This window comes from Aphelocoma coerulescens, chromosome 4 (genome assembly GCF_041296385.1).
Source record: "Aphelocoma coerulescens isolate FSJ_1873_10779 chromosome 4, UR_Acoe_1.0, whole genome shotgun sequence".
Taxonomy (NCBI): Eukaryota; Metazoa; Chordata; class Aves; order Passeriformes; family Corvidae; genus Aphelocoma; species Aphelocoma coerulescens.
In genome coordinates, this window is record NC_091017.1 from 41,154,438 (window position 1) to 41,173,866 (window position 19,429).

Below are 19,429 nucleotides of genomic sequence, written 5' to 3' on the forward strand. Positions count from 1 at the left end.
CTTTTCTTTATAACAGCCTTCTAAACCCAAGCCCTTATCTATCTCACACCAACTCTTCAACTGCTGCAAGTTCACTGTTGTAGCATAGGACTTAAAACTTTCCTGTCGCAGACTCTATTGAATAGCCTGAATTATAAATAGTAATTGATAGATGAAATAATTGCCTTGGCATCCATCCACAAATGTCTGTAGCAAAGCTGGGGATAAAGCCTTAGGCGGCTCAACTCAATGTGCCTTGACCACAGTCTTTGTTGACTCTAGGGGAAAGGGTTGAGTCCCTTCACTTTAAGAGCCAGATTGCCTTTTCTAAAGATTTTTGGTTATTTGTTACAATTTCTCTTCTTTGACATTGGAAAGGGGGATGGGAACAAGGAAATTCTTTCTTTTCTCTTGAACCCCTCTCCCTGCTTTTTAAAATTTTGTTATTTTTGATCTGATAATTATAAGTAGAGAAAATAATCCTAATGCAAACATTATTCCTTCATGAACTTGTTCTCATTTTTCTCTAAAAGATATTGGAAAAGGAGGGGAAAGCTTGGGGCAGGATTTTCTGATACATTATTACATCCATAGTCCTTTCAGTGTTCCCAATATCACGTCTGATTGTAATGAATGCTAGGAACTTCAGGGGTTTTTTTTGTAAAAAAAATCTAGCAAAGCAACAAACATCAAAAACCCAACAAAACCCAAGCCCTACCAAAAGCAACACAACCATTCCCATGAAGATTGTTTTGCAGTTGCACTATAACTTCACCTTTCAGTGGTTTTGCTGTTTTTATACTGTTGTTTTCTCCTCTATGCATTCCAAAGGCATGCATGCCCTTAGATTTCAGTCACAGAAATACAGGAGAGACTGTTTTCCCTGGTTTTATGTGGTTTTTTTCTTTTCCAAAAAATGTTTAATTTGAACCTTAACTTCAATGTCTCTTAAAATAAAGTAGATTTTTTTTCTTTTAACCAAAGGTATTTGGTTGTCTTGAACTTGAATTGTCAGGGCTTTAGGCTTTTTTTGCCTCTCCCCACCCCCTTTTCCCCCCAGAAAAGTTTATTTGTATTATATCCAGGCATCCAAGTGGATGGGTAATCAGACAAAGTTCTCACCAAACACCCTGCATTTAGCATCCATATGTATGTGGACTTGTTACTGTGGTTTAGATATGTCCCAGCATGAGCTCAGTTTTGATCCCTCCCTCTTATCCTTGGTGTACCTTGCATCAGTAGAGAAATGAAGCGTCTTAATTGCTCAGGGTTCTAGGGCCAATGCTGATCCTTTCCTTGCAGTGTCTTAGTTCCTGAAGCATGTTCTTTTTCAGAGCTTTTGCTCACTGTTTTCTGTACTTCTTAGCTGACTAGAGAAAGTTGAAGATAAGTATTTCTGTCTTTTGCAAAAGAGTATTCTGAGTGAGTACAGCTGGCAGAGGGCACATGCAGATCCAGACAAACAGTAGGAGCCAGTATATGTTTTGTCTGCTTTTTCATTATTTATTTATTTATATTTATTTGGTCTGGTTCACCTAAAATATGTCTTCCAGAAAAGATTTTCTTTTTTTTCCTTACATGTGGTTTCTCCTCTAATTAAGGTAGCTTTTTCTGCAAAAATTGATGGTTGTTTAACTGTAACTAGAAGAACATTGAGTCTTGGTTGCCTGCTGGGAGTATTACTGCTACTTATTTTACTACATTTCTTCTAATTTGTATCTTAAAATATTACTTTTTATCATATTGCTACTCTTTAAATTCCTTATCCAAAATGGAGATATAAAGGTAGTCTGCTAACTCTGAGTGAATTAATATTTACAGTCTTAGAAGTGCAGGAAATTCAGTCTTTAACCAAGATTATAAATAGCCCATAGACTCCTTTATTCATCACAGCCTGCCTTTTGCTCTGCACTGTGAAATGCTGATGAAAAAAATCTATGGCTGCATAACAGGCTAGAATAGCTTTCTGGATACAATCTATAAGTCATAGCTTTCTGTGCTGTGTTTGTCTCTTTCTTTTCCAGTGAAATAACATGACATGCCACTGTTAAACAGTTAGGGTATGTTTTCATAAGAAGACAGGAGTCTGTCCTTCAATCGTATAAACAAAATTGAATTAACTGAATATGATTAAATACTGTCCTCTTTAGTTTGGTCAGCTAATGTGGCTTTAGGTTTTCCACCCTGCTCCTAAACAATTTTTCAATCACATCACACCCATTCAGCTGAGAACATGACTATAAAAGTACATTGAGTTTTGCTTCATTGAGGCCTAGCCTTACATAAGTTAGTTGGGAAAGGGCTTGAGGATGCCAAGTTCAACCTTATTTACTTTAAAGTCAATGATATTTTTGGTCTTAACTTCCAGAGGATCACATACATAGTATAAGAACATGATTTCTCAAGCTATTTCACTAATTAAAAATTGATTTTTGGCTTGTGTGGATTAAAGTTGCTACATACAAAGGTGTAGGCGATTTTATGTTTCCACACTGAAAGCCCCATTGCCATACAGCTTGTACAAGAACTAAGCTGGAAATAGTGGTAAATGTAATTCTGCTTTAAAAACAACATAAAATACTGCCAACAGTTGTACAACAAATGTGTACACAAATTCTTGTACCTGCAAGAATTTCACTGATTTTTAGTATAGAACACTTAATAAAACTGGCAGAATCAGTGTTAGCGGCATTTTTTTTCTCAGGCAAAATCCAAGTTCTGACTGCATATCAACTTCTTTTGTTGTTCTTCTTTTGGCTAAAATTCTTAAGTTCTTTTTGGGTTGCCAGTTTGCACTGCCCATGATGATTTAGTTCTTCCCAAAGGAAAGAAACAAACACCTTCTGGATTTAATTGTTTGTTTCTTTTCACATGGAAAAACCTGCTAGTTGTCAACAGACTGCTTTACAGAAACACTGGTGCAGGATGTCACTCCTAGCATCTGTTCAGCAACATTTGGAATCTAAGCAGATTCATTTGATTCTGAACTGCTCCAGTAAAAATTTCTAAATGAAGAACCTTTCTTTGTGACCTATTTTCAGTTTGAACAATGCATTGAAGTTCATAGTGAGCTGGAGGAAGGTCTGTCTGGACATAAACTTATAGTACTGTTTTACTATTGAACAATTCAAATTATTTAGTAGATTCTAAAGAATTAATTAACTTAATTTTTTAAAAATTTTATTTTTCATTTTTCCAGGCTAGTGCAGGCTGGCAAGTATACAAGATGCCTTCAAATCTGCGGTAGGAGTGATGCATGGTGAGTGTATGACTTGAACGTTGTGAACCTAAGACTGCCTAAATGACATCTCAGCTAAGCACTCACATTTAAAGCTCGTCCAACGTAGCTGCCATTTAACATCCTACTGCTTTTTCCTCATTGTGTCTTACATTGCAGAGGGGAGAGTACAGGTTACTCAGCAGGGTGAGTTTCTGGTTGTAAGCTGTGAATCAAAGGAATGGACTGTCTGAGGAAGCTCTGGACCTGTAGGAGGATGTAGGAGGTTAGACATACAGCTCAGAATGGTTCAGGTATTTTTGTTTCTGGTTTTGGACAAAGATATGGGCAAGATGCCCCCTTTAAAGCACTGCCAAGGCTATTTCCTGATGGTTCTGGCTTAGCCATGTTATACAGTATGGTGAGCACATCAGTATGGGTGAGTGCATTATAACAAGGAAGAGAACTAGAGCCTAATAGAAAGTGCTTAAACTAGTACAATGCATTTCTGTGTGTCATTCAGAGGCAGGACATGTGTGTTTTTTAGCTTTCTACTATTGTAGATACACATTGAGGGGTTGTATTTGCTCAGGTTATAGCATTGAATTGAAAAATGAAAACAATGGAAAAAGTACTGTTGCTTCATAATACATAGACATATGATGCCTAATGATATTTGGAGTTAATCAGTGAGGCTGTAGACCAGGTGTGAACCAGCATCATTAAGTTGCTGACCACAAGGAACATTTATTTACCTGCTTGTCTCCAGTGTAGCAATAAAATGTGTGGGTGTCCAGAAACACGTGAGAGTCGTCCTGCTGTTGTAGTGTCACAGGACATGCTGTCCCTTTAAGTAGCTAGCTTTTAACACCATTTTTAATGGTTATGTGCTTAGTTATTTGATTCCTTAGCCTAAATAATTGAAGTAGAATATGCAGGTTAACTTGTTTGTAGGTGGAAGCTGATGAAAATCCTTTTCATTTTGCATTTTTTTCCTAGGAAAACGGACAATATTTTTTATATTTCCTAGAGCAGCCAGACTCTTTTCTATGCTGCTGTTGAATAGGATGAAGTAAGCTCTCTGAGATCAGCAAAAAATATGTTTGAATGATATAGACTATTAAAAAGCATTAAAAAAGTAGCTAGCTACACATTTTAATAGAATAGATATTTTGCTGGTGAAACGTTCCTGTATAAGTAATTCTATTGCTTGAAGTCCACAAACTTTTAATGCTCCTTTCATTATTTTCTATAATTTCACATATTTACATTTACCTAGAATTCCTAATGAATAAAATCTAGTCTGCTTTCATTTCTTAGCGGTGATCCTCCTATGCAGTCTTACCTTCTGTTGACCTATATTTGAAGTGCAGCTCTCTTCTGAAAAGCTGTCACTGTCTGCTGAAAAGCATCATTTAAAATGGACTTACTGCTCAGCATGCCCTCTTAGAGTGAAAAGTCAGCAAAAAAAAAAAAAGGCATTTCTGCTTTTTCCTGTGCACAACTTGGAGGTAATAATCTTAAAAAGAAATACAGGACATTTGCATTGCGTATTGTTCAGGACTGGTTGTTGAGCTTCTGTAAGAACATGGAAGGGTATAATTGCAGAAGGTGTGGTGGTGGTGGTTTCCCAGGCCTCAGCAAAGTGGGGTGGTGGGGTTTGTACCAGCAGAAAGATCTTAATAAGCTGAGGAGAGGCTGTTGGAAGGCAAATGAGAGACATATTCCATCCCTCATGATGCACAAGCAGTGCTGGTGAGTAGCATTGGAACAGGGCCTGAAAAATATACCAGATTTTTTTTAGCTTTCCTGGCTGGTTCACTTATCAAACTGTGGTGAAGAAATAGTAATGAAGCTGTGCTTAGTGGAAATAATTTTTTGAGAGGGATTAAAAAAAAAAGTTGGATAAAACTTGAAAATATTTTGCAAGACTTGAGACTTACTCAAAGTTTTTTAAGTTGGTGGAACTCCTAATTGAAACTGTGTTATAATGGAGCACCATGGTAAGAAAAGACTACCAGAACATCCTTGCAGGATGTGGAAAAACCAGTGAGAATTCGCATGCTGCCAAGTAAATCAGGCTGTAAACTGGGAAGGAAAATAGAACAATCATATCTTTGAACCTAAGAAGAATCTTAAAATTTAATTAAAAGAAGCTTGTAAGAAATAATGCGTAAGATTTCACAAATCATGGAAGAACGACCTATCTTAATCTCTGTCCAGGCTTTGGACAGATAACTCTGAGAAGTGAGAGATGTGTACTTGAAGCCTGAAAGTAAGAATGGTACCTGAGGAGGAGCAAAATATATTTTGTGCAGCAAAGAAAAGTGACCGTGAGGTTTTCCATAGATCTTTCTGTGTAGTTACCAAACTATCACCTTGAACACAAATGAAACTTAGATGCTTCCAACTTTGTCCAGTCATGCAGAAACCAACACTCTGTAATGAAAGTTACAATAAAGGATGTGTGATTCAATCCCATTGGATCCAGAGTGGCATTTGTCTCTTAGGTTGTGCAGTGGGGGAACACGCTTACTAAATATGTCTGCGAGCTAAATGGGATTGCCTCAGGTATGTATTCAAGGGCTGAAAATAAGCCAGAAATTATTCCAGAAAGATATGTTATCATAAAATAACATTAACTGCTGTAGATAAAGGGGAGAAAAAAGTCAAACTGAGTGAAGATATAGGAAATACTCTAGGACAGATCAGATTTTCAGAAAGAATATAAATGAAGCCATTAAGCAAATGGTAAAACTAATATTTAGCATGGATCACTGTGAGAAAAAATTATTACATGTTAACATGTTTAAAGAAAGGTAAAGGGCTTGGTCTAAAACAGAAGCATTTTTGCGTCTTCTAATTACTCTGTGGTCTTTCATATGGTTATTTCCACATTCCAGAAATAACGCACCAGGTGCCTCTCCTAAACATGTTGTTTGAGCCGTAGATTGTGTGCTGAATATTAAATGTGCTAACTGCCCATAATAGATCTGTTTGATCCTTATGACTTGCCCTACCAAAAGTCAGGGCATCCAGGGGCTGTTCTAGTGTGTGGTGCTGTCAGCTGAAACGCTGTGTCGTGTGAGATGTTAGCAGGTTCTTGGTTGTGAGGTCACTCCTGTTACAACAGGAGACACCTCAATCAGGTCCTATGCTACCGTGAGGATGTGACCTGCTTAGCTGAACCTGAGGATACCTGGTGACTTTTCACCACTGGAGACATTAGAGGAGTATCTGTAACTTCAGTTACCCAAGAGGGCATTATCCATGGGGAACCACGTGACAGGAGTGTGAAGCAAAACATCAGAGATTAAAACTGCAGAGGTACATCTTTTAATATGGATGGTACTATCACTGACTGCATGATAATTTTGATTTACATGTTGTTTTATCAAGACTCCTTTCTTTCAAAGGGAATGATTAGAGCTCGTTAGAGCCTGACAGATGGAGTTCCTTCCCTGCTTCTCATGTTTCCTTTTCAAAAGTAATTTTGGTTTATGTACCCAATAAAAATATATAAAAATCATAGTCACGAGATTATACCGAGTGTTTTTCTTGATTGCTTTCACCTAAAATACTGCAGGATGTACTCTGTAAGTTTGGTATCTAATATTACAGTGCTAATTGGATGTGTTCTTTTCTCATCTGTATGTCCTTTTTAATATCAATGAAGTGCTTTGAAAATTTTATCAATGATATCAAAATGATATTAAATCAACTTTTCTTCCATATTTTGTCTTTCTGTTACAAAAAACAACAAAAAATTGCTTCTTCTGCTAGTTTTAAATTGGCTCCTTCTGCTCCTATAAAAAAGATAGTCATAAGAGACAGATGTGAAATCTTTTCCCCTCTCTTCATCACTGTTAATTATTATGGCAGTTCTGTTTGCCTCAGATTAATTTGGCCTGTGAGTAGCCCCACTCAAAGAGTAAATATCAAACTAATTCTTGAGAGAAGTTTGAAACTGTGGTTTGGGATACTTTAACACTTCAAAGTTTCCACTTGAGGATAAAATTTCTCCTGGCCCATGAGGAAAAGCCAAGGGATCCTGAATTTTATACCACTGTTTCCTTGAGCCTCTGATATCACAATTTGGTAATGTACCTCTAATCTGGCTCACCAAATGCTTTTCGTTTGGTGATACTATACATAAATGCAGAATCCCACAATTTCAGCCTGAGGTAATTTGGCAGAAGTTTTGCCTTCTATTTGATGGCTTTTCTGTTTCAAACTTTCAGATTCTGATGAGGAGCACATCATGATCATCTTTTTCCCCCCAAAATGATCTACATTTAGACACATTAAAAATCTGCATAGATACTAGCATCTAGAAATTTTCATATCTTTACTATTATCTCTTCTGGCTTTTAAAATATTTTTTGCAAACAGAATCCTAACCTGTCACTTGCCATCTCATTGTGGAGACATAGCAGGAAAAGCACATTTTCTTGCAAATTCTGTGATGAATTGAGTTTGTGTAGGAAGCATCTTAAGGCTGCTAGATTGCATGGCAGGTTTTTACACGCTGAAAGCCATACTTTAAGCACATATTACTACTGTTTAGGCTGTTGGAAAAAAATTGTATACAAGTTTTGTTGTTCTGAAGAGATAGCATTTTATTCATTGAGAGGTCCTATGAAATAACATCAATGGCATGTTCCACTGCTCAGTGCAGGGAAACTATTAGAAGATGAATTTAAAGAGGAGAAAGCTCAAGGACTGTATTTAATTTTATTTGATTCTGTGTATACGTGTGGTCTTGTGCAACCACAGATGTAGCAGAATGCCTCTCTCCAGGGAAAGAAATATAAGATCATGATTCACATATTTTGGGATAGTGGATATGAGAGATAGTGGAGAATGCCCTTACCTGCAATAATCTAGTCAGATCTTTTCATCACAGTTCTAATTCAGAGACCTGTAAATGACCAAGAAAATGGTCAGAATGACCAGAGTCATTGCCATGAAAATGACAGAAGTGACCAAGAAATGACCAAGTCATTGCCATGAAAATCTGTATCTTATAAGTGTACTTTACAGTTATTAGCTCAAGCTGAAAATAAAAACTGAATTTCATCTTGTAAGAAGTGTTTGAAAGGATGTTTTAAGAAAAGTGATATGCAAATATGATTGAGGTTGGTAATTAGCTATAAATGCTTGTCTTCTGGGAAACTGAACTAGAGTAGAAACCAGAATGCCAAAGACTATCCCCCAAAAGGTTATAAAACATCAGTATTCTGAGATCCCAAGTGCTGGTATTTTTGGCTTTCATGAAGATTAGTTCATTTAATTATATTTAATTTATTGATTGAAATCAATTTAGTTGATTTAATTGTATTTAATTACAGTACTCAGTTTCTTGTTCAGAGTACTTTTGATTTTTTAACAGTTGTTGAAAATATTTGTCATACCCAAGATGAAATTCTGTCCACAGAGATGAGCGGCAGTATTGGCATGGACTTGAAAAAAATCTATCTACTAGACCCTCCTGTAAGAAGTAATTATATTGTATTAAAACAAGAAGTCAAAGAGCCAAATTTTCCATGAAAAGATGAAATACTTGTTAAGTCAGATCTTTTCTTATTAATATATCAACGGCTTGGCTGACTCTAAAACAATGTTAGGTTGCTCAATTAAAGATTCAGAAGCTATTAATTTTCTCTCTTTCTGAATTTTGAGTTCTTTTACTCAGAGTTTGAATTAAGATGCAGGAGATCGAGAATTCTTGTTCGGACTTAGTTGTTTATTATATCTTATCAGTAACACAGCTGCACAGTGTGCCTCTAAGTTGGCAGGGTGGAAAATGGCCATGAGTTCTAACTTTCAAGGCTTTTTAAAGTCTAAATTATCCAGTTAGGAAATACCAAGTAATATGTTTTTACTTACAACCCAATTACTAACTTTTCATGTCCCACAGTGTGGGACTTTTGACCCAATGACAGAGCACTCAGATTTGTGAAGAAGGAGGAGAAAAGATGAAGAACAAATCCACACCCAAAATCCTCCATATTGTAACCTATTATTACCTATATCCCCTAAATCTAATTTTCTACATTTCTACATATTCCACCCAGTGATATAACTTTTAATTACACAGCAACAACCTCAGTGCTATCACACAATTTAGGGAGCTCTTCCTAAGGTTTTGGGTCAAATACTGTGTGCATCTGAGGATCGCTGCTTGTCAGCACTGAAAGGCTGAAATTCTCAGAACCCAGGGTTCCAATAAGAAGCCAGGAAATGGCAGATCTTAGTCTTGTGGGTATGTAATATAACAGTTCCTAATTAGATCAATATGTACTGTCTCAGATCATGCCATATGATGTTTAGCTGTCTAATTTATTGATTAGATTTTTTTTTCCAAGGCTTTGTTATTTGTATAATTTAAAATTCATGGTTACATGCAAAAATCTAGGTAATGTATAGAATCCAAAAAAAGTAAGAAGTCAAATCTTTCTTGTAGGGAAAAACGTACCTTATCTATAGAGATTCTTTTATAAACTCCTGAAAATGGGTCTTCCTATTTCCCAAATAATTGATATTGATGTTTTTTAGTTTTTTACATCTTGTTTATGAAGTGAACCTATGATTAAACAAAATTATTGTAATTAAATTTTGAAGATTAAAACTTTAAGTAAGTATGAAAAGTGGATTTGTATTGATAGCTTTCCCTTGGGTCCAGCAGCCCTGAACTGGTGGTTTTCTGTGACCTCTAGTATCTTAAAGGGAGGTGAGGGTAAAAGTGGGAATAATTACTTTGCTAACAAAGTGTAATTGTATGATACCAAACTTCCATCAAGAGATATCTAATACTCCTGGAGTATGTCCCCTCTTCCCAAAATCCCCTTCAAAGCTGAGTTAAATAGTAGAGATTGGCACTAATGGTCATATTAGAGTAAATTGTATTAGGATGTTGAATGGAGGAGTGGTAAGAAGTGAAAAAGACATTTTTTTTATCCATATTCACAGTAATTTTTACCTCACAGTGGTAATGGTAAGGGGTGAATATACTCTGTATGTAGTGGAAGACTGCTTTCCCAGCTGTTACTGCATTGGTGCTGGCTCTTTGATACTTGCAGTTCTGGTACATTAGAGGATTTTTTGCTTTTTATTTTTTTCGAAGGGGTCTAAAACAGAGCCAGAACTCAGATTTTCTCACTGTGTATTTTTAAGATTTAGAAATATGTCTGATTTGAAGCCACAGACACCTTATTGATGTGATTCTTCTTCTAAATGCTTTACGTATGTTCCCGCCTGTGATTAAAAGCTTTTTACATATGCATCCATCTCTTTTAGCTGCTCTGCTGTCTCTGTTGGAGAATAACAGTGCTGTCAAAGTGACAAAGGCTAGGTTGTACTCCTAAGGGAAGTAATTATAGCAGAACAGAGCAGAAGGTAAAATTATCATTTGTTTGCTATTTTATAATGCAGTACCAAGTATTTATCACAGTATTAGTAAAAAGGCCATAAACTTTATGTAGATTTTAGAATATAACAGTAAATGTACTTGTACTGCAATGAAAACCTGTGTTTTCATGAGACCCAAAAGAAGTATGTTCTAACAATGGTTTAGTCACAGTATAAAATATTCAAGATGTAGTATTCTGCTGTCTAGTTTTATACAAAAAAATTGCTGCTTTTATTCATGGGTATCTTTACATGTCTGGAAAGATCATTCTCAAGCATTCTCAAGATCATTCTGTCAGGGTTTACTGTATTAGAAGGGAGATGTCAGGCATACGACAAAGGGTAGGCAGGGGTTTTAGGTATCTGAATGGTCTCAATCTATATATCTACCTATGTCAATGTAAAGAAATATTTTGTTGGTCTTCAGTCATTTGGGATAGTCTGGACCATGGCAGTAACAAGTTTGATCTTTCACTCTGTACGTACTTTGCAAGAGACCACGATGGTTTTGTCTTTTCCTTATTTTCTTTACTGCTCTTTATGCAGTATGTACTGTGCCCAACACAGGTAGTTAAATATTTTTTCAGTGCATAAATTACTTATTTCAAACAACATATTGGTGAGCTCTTCTTGCAAGTTAATGCACAGAGTGATTATCCTACTTTGAACAGGTAGAGCCACAGGAAAGACACAAGACCTTGGTCAAATGTGTATTTTGTTCATATATGTCACCCTCAATGTTATTCTCCCATTCTATATTCCTTTGAAATCTTATCTGTCTGGCTGGTAAAATTTGGAGTTGTAACATAACAGATCTTCAATGTGATTTTGGTACAAAAATTGTTAAAAATTCCTGCTGTTCTACAAATACTCATTGTAGCTCTGTGGATAGCAACGATGGCTCTTTAGCTGAGGTAAGGGGAATAAAACAAGGCATAAATAAGAATAAGCATGAAGTTCAGGTGCAACATTAGGATCCATGTGTTGAGGTATGTTATTAATTGATAAGTTCATGCTTGATGAAATCTTTGGTAAACATTCATGTTAGCTACTAATGAGTCATGCTCATACACTGAAACTAAAAACAGGAAAATAATGCTCAACTCTGTAGACCATTATGACTTAATTGTTGCATTGATTAAATTTGGTGTATTATGCTAATACACATCACAAAATATCAAAAAACATGGTTTTGTATTGATTATATATCACAATTATATATATATTTTCAAATGTAATTGCATTCTTTACTTTTTAAACTTGGTTCTGATATTGTCTTATAGAAGAATCTGCTTTCAATAAATATAGAATAAAAAATATTCAGCATTACTTATCTGTTACATGCTCCAAAGTACACTCACCTTATATTTGATCAGTGTGCATGTATCCAGTAAGAAAAAAAAAATCTTGATTTTCAGATCACTGGGTTTAAGCACTTGTCTATAGATTTTGAATTGAAGTCTCTTGAGCAACGAAGCATTTCTTAAGCATGTTATACTGGAAGATACTTTTTTAGTAAGTTTATCAATACAATTAATGCATTTTTGTATCGATAGAACAAGTGCTTTAAGCAGTAGTAGATTCCAGGTTGTACTCCCAGATGGGGGCAGCATTGGTTTAGAAAGAAAACCAAGAGTCAGGTAGCCCTGGACTGTTCCCCGAGGAAGCCCTGACTGTTTCCTGATAAGCTCCCGAATCAGACTAATAAATCTGTGGGTTAATAAAATGTTAGTCAGATCAGTGTGCCCCATAATCGCTGCTTGTTGATCCATTTGTCTGTCTTTAACCAATAAAATTATTTTAACCAAGGATTCATCAAAGATGAAATTTTCATACGGAAAAAAATACAGGAAAGCTGAGAACCAACCATGCTTTTTTTTTCTTCTTTAGCCCTGGTAGGTAGTTTATCCTTAAAAATATGAAGCTATTGTTAATCCGGTCAGGAAACTAATTCTTGGCATCACAATTTAAAATATTCTTCAGATATCTCCGTGTTTTCCAAGAATTTTTTATTGCCAATGTTTAGTTATGTAAAGGATTGGCAGAAATAAGGCTGGTGATGTAGTGATTAAAGATGACTGAGTTTACTGCCAAGAACCTTCAAAGCACTGTCCTCTGGGTGTTGTCTGTGGTGCAATTTTGGGTTTTCCGTAGAGAGAAATTCCTTCAGTCAGACAGGCGTTTATTCGCTCTCACCTGCCCTGTCTCAGAGTATCACTGCAGCACATGGAAAGGTGTCTTTATTAATCCTGGAGAATGGGGAATACCTTGAGTAAATTGCAGAAAAAGGAAGGAAGGAACAAAGATAAAAGAGCAATTAAATCATATCTAGAATGTGTTACAGGTACAGCCTAGACCAATTTCATTGTTTGGAACTAGGTCATATTTCTTCAGTTCATTGTCAGTGTTTCCATAGTGCAAAGATAAAAGCTGCACAAAGCTACTGAATTTTTAAAGGCAATCTGAGGAAACTTTTTTTGCAGCTTGTTTTTCTGTGGTTAGAGCAAAGTGAGAGGAGAGACATCCTGTGTCTGCTCCTGTAGAACTGCCAGAAGAATTAGTCTTGAAACCTGCTGCCAATTGCTTGTTCATTTATTAACTGGAGGAATCCATTCCTCATTCAGTCTGAAAATAGAGGTGTGGCAATCAGAAGATTTGCTTCTTTCTTTGTATTACCAAGAATGGTGATCAAAGCCTTGTAAGAATAATTGGTGACACTTGCTGCAGAAAATTTTTTCTTTCAATCAGGTTAACTGTCAGCTATAAAATTCCCTCTGAGACAAAAGCAAGCTGGAGAAATGTATTTGTAAAACTTTGCCTTTGTGTGCATGAAGCTTTTATGAAAGTGTACATAACCCAGGGTATTTGGCATATATGTATTTAATATGTACATTTATATATAATATGTATATTTAATATCTACATTCATATTTAAGTGTACATTGTTTGGATGTACAAAAGCCTCCAGAAGTGTGTTATAATGGGGATGGAATTATGATTATGACAAGTAGGGAAATTACACATTTTTCCTCAGACATCCCTGCCTTCATATTATGTTGCCACTGTGTTTGTACTTGAAGAATTCCACAAAAGTGTTTGTGGCAATGGCTTTTTACTTTGTTATGAGTGGGGACAAGGTCAACAGAATGAACATCCTACTCTTTTCCCTCCAATTTTGGCATTAATTATTTATAAAGTGTGTTCTCATGTCGAACATTATCCGAGGAAGTTCATATGCTGCATGCTATTTGCCCCACATCTCCAGGTTCTGAAATGCCACCGTGTGTTCTGGGACAGCTCATGTAACAAAAACACATGTCTCTGGTACAGCAAAGGGGATTGAGGTCTAGATAATCTTTCTGGATGACTGAACAAATTAACTTGATGGGGAATACCTCGAGTATTTCATACCTTTGTATGTTCAAATCCTGTTGAACATACAGGATTGCCTGCAGCAGGTATGAAATACATTACCTTCAACCTTTGTGCAAGAATTGCAAAAAGAGTAATTTTGAGTTGCTATTAGAAGAAGACTAAATCCAAATACTTCCTAGGGAGAGAAAAGCTAGAGGCAAGGTGTGGAGGCACCATGTTCATATTGCTTATTTCGTATCTGGGGCTGCATTGCAGAGAGAAGTTGTAATTACAGCATACAGAGGCACTACTGAGTAGTCTTTAGCCAACTCAGCTGAACACTGATGCCTTTAAAGCCATGGTACTATCATCTTCAGAAAGGGAGGGAACATTCAAAGATACCAGTGGTGCTCTTTTTACTGAAAGTAAGTCTGAAACTGTGAGAATGGATATTAAAAATGCAGACTAATATTCTTTAATGTAACACAACTGATGGTAAATTTGAGAGCCATCCCCCTAGATGGGTTTCCTGTGTGCATGTTATTCCTAATATGGCTTAATAATGGCCCTATTTATGTGGTCACTGTTAGAAATGCTCTCAAATTCTCAGAAATTACTTGGAGAATAAAAAAGGGGTCCGAAACGGCAGACAGCAGTTCTTCTTTTACCTGATTATGGTAGATAGGCTGTGATTGCGAGACCAGTTTATAAGCCGAGTAATTTGCTGGATATATATATTTTTTAAAAGACAATAAAACCCTTGCTTTTTCTTGCATTTGCTTCAGGAATATATTGTATGGATCAAACAGAAAAAAAGGCTGCAGATATTTCAAGATATTTTGTGGCTATGCACATCTACAAAAAATGGGAGACCTAGCCGAGCACTAAATATTACAGTACACAAGAACAGGATTTTCTTGCTCTTCCCTTTTTGTGGTAGGTTCTTATAATTGGAACAAGTGAGCTATTAAACAGACATGGTTGTTTTGATTGCTCAAAATATTCCTAATGTTTTATGCATGCAGGTGGATTGCAAATGTATCATGACTAATTTATTTCTCAATTAATGTTAGTCCATTAACTAAAATATTTGTCTACTTGGATTTTTTTTTTTAGATAGCAAACTAACTCTGGTTTTATGCAGATGCATTTCAATTTCCTCATTGAAATAATATTTGTGGAATAAAAGTGCTTTATCACATTTATCTTGGTGAAACTGTTGATATTGGCCGTATCTGACAAAATCCACCAGGTTTTATTGCATGTGATTGACTGTAGTGATCAGTGACTGAATGCTAATGTTGTTCTTCATAATTTCAGGATATGAATAACATTCACCAATGTTAAATGGAAGTGGAAAGATAAATGGAAAACCAGATCTTATTGCCAAAAAGGAAATTTGTGTAGAATGTAACTTTTAAACCATGTTTGCTGTATTATACATTTATGGAAGCTTCTCTTTAATTTTACTATTCAGAAAACCTCTAGTACCAAAGCCTAACAAATTGTTCAATTAAGCCCAAAACAGATTATGAGGAAATTTATATGCAAGGAAGATAAGACTACCTTGATATCTTTAATTTATGACATATTCAGTGCTAGTAATGTATGTAACTCTTGTTTGGGGAATAGCAGAAGAGGGTTAGCTTTTGTCTTACAGCATTTTCCACTCTTATGTCATGGGGCAGAAGTAGGGGAGACCAGGGCGCAGTGTGTTGCCTTTAGACTTTTTATTTCATCTTTAAAAGTATAGTTCATGTCTTTATTGTATCTTCTTTTAAGATACAAACAGATTTCCTCTTTTCATGATGTGTACAAGGCAGAGTGCTGGTCCTTTAAAAGACGTCTTAGTTTCGCTAACATAAGTGAAACAAAATATGTCTGAGATGCAGTGTGGTGGTACCAGGATGTTGTGAAAGCTATCAAGAAGTCAATTAAAAATAGAAAACACCAGGGAATTTCTGGTGGAAGCTTTTTCATCAAAAAGGGCTTAATAATGTCGATATCAGTCAAGGACTTTGGTGACCCCGATCTGTATTTTTGCTTCTGGTCAAGAAGCAAAAGTTGTTAAGCTATGGGAAAATCTGGATCCAGGTGAATGACCAAGTACTGATTGTTGCTCTTGCAGCACTCTCTCCTAAACTTTGTGTTAAACTTTTCTGGAAAATGCCTGTTTTGTCCTCATATAGAACAAAATAAAATTCTTAGCATTGAAACATTTTCATTGAAATGGCATTTTTATTTTCGTAGCTGATGTACAGGTTTTGGCTGGGGTAGAGTTAATTTTCTTCATAGTAGCTGATATGGGGCTGTGTTTTGGATTTGTGCTGGAAAGAGTTTTGATAACATAGGGATATTTTAGTTTTTGCTGGACACAAAGAGTTAAGGTCTTTTCTGGTCCTTACCCCACCCCACCAGCGAGGAAGCTGAGGGTGCACAAGAAGTTGGGAGGGGACACATGGGACAGCTGACTTGCACTGATCAATGGGATATTCCAAACTCAACTCATGAGTTTTCTCACTTTTCAGATTCTCTCCCTGATCCTGCTGGTGTGCAAGTGAGCACGTGGTTATGTGGTGCTTAGTTGCCAACTGTGATTAAACTACACCATGTGCCCAGTCATTTGAACCTTGCAATTACGTTCAAGCTCTCTCCAAGGCAGCATCTCCTCTCCTAAGGGCATAGAAGCTAGCCCATATTTTATTGTTTCTTCTATCTTTATCCTTCATCAGTGCAGGCCTCTGTCATATATTGTTTCTACATCTCTTTGCAACCTTTCCCCACTCATATATTGGTGTGGAGAGCTGCTCAGTAAACCAGACTTAGCAGTCAGCTTACGTCTGGAAAAATAAAACGTAGAAATGCCTTACCCCTTTTACCATCTCTCCTACTTACAGCATGTATAAAGTGCTTAGACTGGCAAACACTTTACATATCCCCTAGGTGGCAGGGTGAAATGTAATGTCTTAATAGTAAAAGCTACGTGAAAATCGTAACCTGAACAAAGCTCAGTTCAATGAGGGTTTTCTTCTTGAGGCAAAACTCAGCAAAGTGTTTTCAGGAGGATTTGCTCAGGTGCAAAGCTCTTTGTCTTTGCCTGGAGAGCATACAGAGTGCCATTCATACTTCCTACCTGTGCTCTGTATTTTTCATTGGTTAGTATTCATTAAGTCTGCTAACTGGAAATAAGTTAATACCAGTTAACAACTTTCACTTGGGACAATCTCAAAATTGGGTTCTGGGAGGCTTTTTGCTGTCTTCAGAAGTGATGAATTTGAACCAAATTTATTAACCCTTCCAAAAGGTATGTTCCACTTATGCTCTAAAGCATTTTGAACTGTTTCTCAGTTCAAGAATAGACTTTGAGATATACTTTTTTTTAACTTAAACAATTTCTAGCATGATGACTTATTTTTTTAATCAAAAGTTTCCTGTTCTCATCTTAGCTTTCCATCTTTCTCAAATGATAATGAGTGCTTTGCAAGACTGGAGGAGAATGGAGCAAAAGTTCTGTGAGCAATATCTCATTCCCTTCCCCTTTTTTCTCTGTTTTTCCTTGGAAACCTATAACAATATTACCATTTTTGTAGCCTGACTTGATTTTAGATTAAGGCAGATAGCAAATTTCCTAAGCAGCAGCTTTTCAAAGAATTGGAGCCATGTCCATAGAAACCATTCCTCTAAATTTCTCAGTTTCTTTACAAAAGTCTCTCAAGAAGAGAACTTGAAAAAGAACCTGGAAAATTACCAGCTATATCATTTCTTATAGGCATAAATACCAGATGTGGAGTAGGGAATTTCTCTTACCTTTGAAACTCCTGGCTGTATACATGCAGATTAACTTTGTAGTGGTACCTGTAATTCATCATTAAATAGTTCTGTGGTCTTACTGAATTTTTATGGTTTCATGAAGTATCTAATTAAGTCTCTTGCCATTTTGTGGATTTTTTAAATGTAAATCTTTGCCTCTGTATATACATATATGGAAAACATGAAAGACAAAAAAGTGTAGAATTCACAAATGACATGACTTGTGAGCCAAAAAAGCAGCTATTTAAAACTACAGGATGACAGTTTCATAGATGATTATTGTGGTAGGAATATTGTTATCTAAAGAACTTCAAAATTTTATTTTCTTATTTCTTTTTTATTGGTGAAGATAAAAAAGTGAGATTAGTATCTCCTACAGAAATTGTACTATTCTTAGTTCATCCCTTCATATAAGGAGATTTAACTAAAACTCATGCCTTCAGTTTTTGAAGGTGGCTCAGTGGTAAAGTATGGCCTTTTATAGACTTATCATGGAGTACATATTTCTGTGTAGAATGACCTGAAGAAAGAATTTTATATGATGCCTTGAAAATCTATGGGGGTGGCTGGGGGGGGGATAATACTGAAAGTTGCTTAAATGTTTATCAGAAAAAATTTGTGCAAGGATGGTGCCTGTGGGAAATTTGGCTGGTGAATGGAGCTGCTCTAAGTCCGAACAAACCTATGGCTGCATTTTGTGACGTTGAGTACACCTGTACTTACACCAACCAGGAAAAGCAAAGGAACAAACAAATGCTCATTCCATTCATATTTTCCCACTCTGCTGATCTTTAAGATGGCTGTTATAGCTATGGGCACAGCTTTTTTGGTGAGCCTGATATGTGCAGTGCTCTACTTTAAGCCTCAGATATTGGATTCTGATCTTACTGGTTATCTTTCTTGGGAAGAAAACAAATATTTCTTCTCCATAAATCAGAAATTTGGTAAGTTTTAAATTTTTGAATTTATCTTTAGATTTAAATCTTAAAAGGTATATGCTGTGTTATGTTTGTTACCCTTACTCAACACTTTTCACGTGCCCTTTCTTTTAAGCACAGGAAAGAGCCCAGTGACTCTTGCAGGTTAAGGGTGTTGTCAGTGTAGATCAGTGTCACCCTGGTAATGGTGTATGTGACTGAGCAGAGAAGATGTGGTCAGTGTGACATGAATGAGAGTGCCAAATATTTCATATGTGTTACTTTTCAGAATCTATTTGCTGATTTTTTGGTTGTCTTTTCTGACCCACTGCATGAGTCATATTTGATGTCTCTTGTTGGGAAATAGATTTATTGGGATTCAATAAAAGAACTGTGCAAGCAATAGGGCTGGAAGTTTTTAGGCTTGTGTGTGAGAGACACTTTCCATGGGAAAGTCCCTGTGTGAAGGAAACAAACAGCCTGAGAAAAAAGAGGAAGTTAAAAACTTGCAGCTGTGCTATCCGGGAGTGAACGAGGGAGGCAAGCACAAAATTCTTTTGATCATAACAAGACTGTGGAGACTTGCCGATGTAAGTCCAATTATGTAGAAATAGAAATGTGTCTTGATAAGTTAAGCCACTTAGGAGCTAACAAGCTGGTATACTATATAAGTGCCTTTGGACTGCTAATAAACGGAGTTCATTTATCAACCATATTGGTTTTGGACTGTGTCTCTCTCCCC

At 36.3% G+C, this 19,429-nt stretch overlaps 1 long non-coding RNA gene across 6 annotated transcripts in view; it reads left to right on the forward strand.

Annotated features, from left to right (window-relative positions):
* LOC138109746 (uncharacterized) overlaps nt 1-19,429 on the forward strand; it is a 233,093-nt gene that overhangs the window by 57,060 nt on the left and 156,604 nt on the right. For all 6 annotated transcript variants that reach the window (XR_011150698.1, XR_011150699.1, XR_011150696.1 and 3 more), the window contains exon 2: nt 3,179-3,238. This is a non-coding gene — a long non-coding RNA (uncharacterized lncRNA). The remainder of the gene's footprint in view (nt 1-3,178; nt 3,239-19,429) is intronic.